Source organism: Chiloscyllium punctatum, chromosome 5, assembly GCF_047496795.1.
Source record: "Chiloscyllium punctatum isolate Juve2018m chromosome 5, sChiPun1.3, whole genome shotgun sequence".
Lineage (NCBI taxonomy): Eukaryota > Metazoa > Chordata > Chondrichthyes > Orectolobiformes > Hemiscylliidae > Chiloscyllium > Chiloscyllium punctatum.
In genome coordinates, this window is record NC_092743.1 from 91,891,841 (window position 1) to 91,894,014 (window position 2,174).

General features: G+C 40.1%; 1 non-coding gene across 1 annotated transcript; it reads left to right on the forward strand.

Moving 5' to 3' along the window:
• The first annotated feature begins 347 nt into the window (after window positions 1-347).
• On the forward strand, window positions 348-484 carry LOC140477530 (U4 spliceosomal RNA). The gene has a single exon (XR_011960762.1). It is a non-coding gene; the product is annotated as a U4 spliceosomal RNA (small nuclear RNA).
• Window positions 485-2,174: the final 1,690 nt, after the last annotated feature.

Genomic DNA, 2,174 nt, shown 5'->3' on the forward strand with positions numbered 1-2,174 from the left:
ACTAAAAGAAACCATTTCTTCCAGAAAGTGTCCATTCAATCGTTCAAATTCCCTCTCAGTACCCTCTGTCACTGTCACCACTTGCTGGATATTCTGTTGCACAAAGGAAACCATGCTGGAAGGGACAGAATGCCGCAAAAAATTAAGGATCTGGAAATTGATTATAGGACACAGGAGCTGTCCCTTCATTGGTAATCAAGATAGCAGCTACCTTTAACTCGTGGATGATAGAGTCTCTGACATAACATCAAGGCATGGCTGTCAAAACTCTCAACTTGCTGCTCCTAGATAAGCCTTATTTTGTTGAGTCAGCCAACTCATGTATTTCCCTGTGGAAAATCTGCTCTAACACTGGACTTCCCAGTATCGTAGCCGATGAGGTTTAGCCAAGGCATGATTATTGCTTATTGAAAACTTTTCCCAGTACCTATCCTGTCCAGTTGCCCCAAGGTAAAGGCTCTCTGATAATTTGCATGTTGTCATGCAGGACCCTACTCCTCAGTGTCACAAAGTAAGGTGCGGTATAGAAATATCCATGTGCTTTCCCCCAGAAATTACATACTTCTAAAACTTAATCCCCAGCACTCTGACAGTTAGCAAGACTGGCTCATTTCAAGCAAATCCATTGTACCACCATTGCTTCAAAATTGGCTGGATGTTTATGTTTGGAGCAAAACTTTCGTTGCAACAGTGCCTAATGAATTCATTCAGGCCTCCATTGATAGCACAAGAATGTGCAAACTAATTTTGTATATTGTCTCTGTGAATGATCAGGATTGCATCATTCCTGGTGAAGGGTTCCGGCCCAAATCGCCGATGTTCCTGCTCCTCGGGTGATGCCTGACCTGCTGTGCTTCTCCAGCACCATACTGTCAGCCCAAGCTGAATACTCTCTTCTAGGAGGTTTCATCCACTCCAAACATGCAAATGACATCTCCAGCACGTTCTGAATAGCTTGTGCTTTACTGCACCTTGCTGATGGAGCACGTCATTCAGAGATTCACCTATAATTTCTCTTTAAATCAGTTGATATATGGTCTAGGGAGAGGTAGAAGGACCAGTTACTAGCCCCATTCATTTATTATGGGCCTAAAGTATGACAGTCTAATGTTTATCAGAATGAGTACAAACATCATTAATTTTCAATATCCACAATTTTTTTAGTATAGTGTTCATTCTGGCAAATGTGTCACTTGGCATTTTTCTGTTGCTACCAGAGGTATTCTGAATCAAATGTTTGAGAATGTGGACAAAATGGCTTTATTCAACAACACTTCAAGCCAAGCACTTAATTTATAAGAGGCTGTTAATATGTTTTATTGCCACACTTCTCATTTCAGATTTATGTTCTAAATTAAATTCTTTCCCTCATTTCACATGTTGAATGAGTGTCAGTATCAGACACTCTCTGGTTATTCATTGAATGAAAAGATTCATAACAAACCACAAAATGCCTTATCCCAACTCCAAAAAAATCACCCCAAATACAATAATTATTAGTTCATTGACTTACATTCCTGTAATTATAGTCAACACGATAGACAATGTCATTTTGTGCAGAATTGCCTGTAATCACTGTCTAAGGGAATATTATGTTATGCCTTTACAACTGACAGAGAGATGGGACTTTGATCCGAATGGACTGCAGGTTCCATCCAGGCTAATGGAACTCTGATTGGAGTAAGTAGCTATTGTGGCTTTCCTTCCAGGTGAACACAAATAATAAGCTGCCTGGATGCCGAAGATAGCATTCAGTGACTGTTTTTCTTTGCAATGCTTGTGTGCAGAATAAGCAAGAGATGCCTTTCTTTTGCTCCTTTCTTTACCATCAGGTGCATGGAAACCCTTCCCTATTCTGGTCCTTTCACTTACCCTGAACAATAGCAGATGAGCGAGTACGGCCCCACTGTCTGCAGATCAGCAGTGATGTCTTACCAATACCATCTCTGTTTGGCAGAAAGTTACCTTAAGTTATGTGAATGTGAGTGGAAGATTAAAATGGCATTGGCTTTATTCTATAGAAGGCAAGTAGGAATTTGATTTAATTGAGCTGATTGCTGCTGCAGACATATGAAATCTAAACCCCTTCCAAAACTGGCAAGGGATAAATTAGAGCACGAGAGGAAGTTGCCCAAAAATATTTTTAAAAAGTCAGAGCTTCTATAAATATTTCA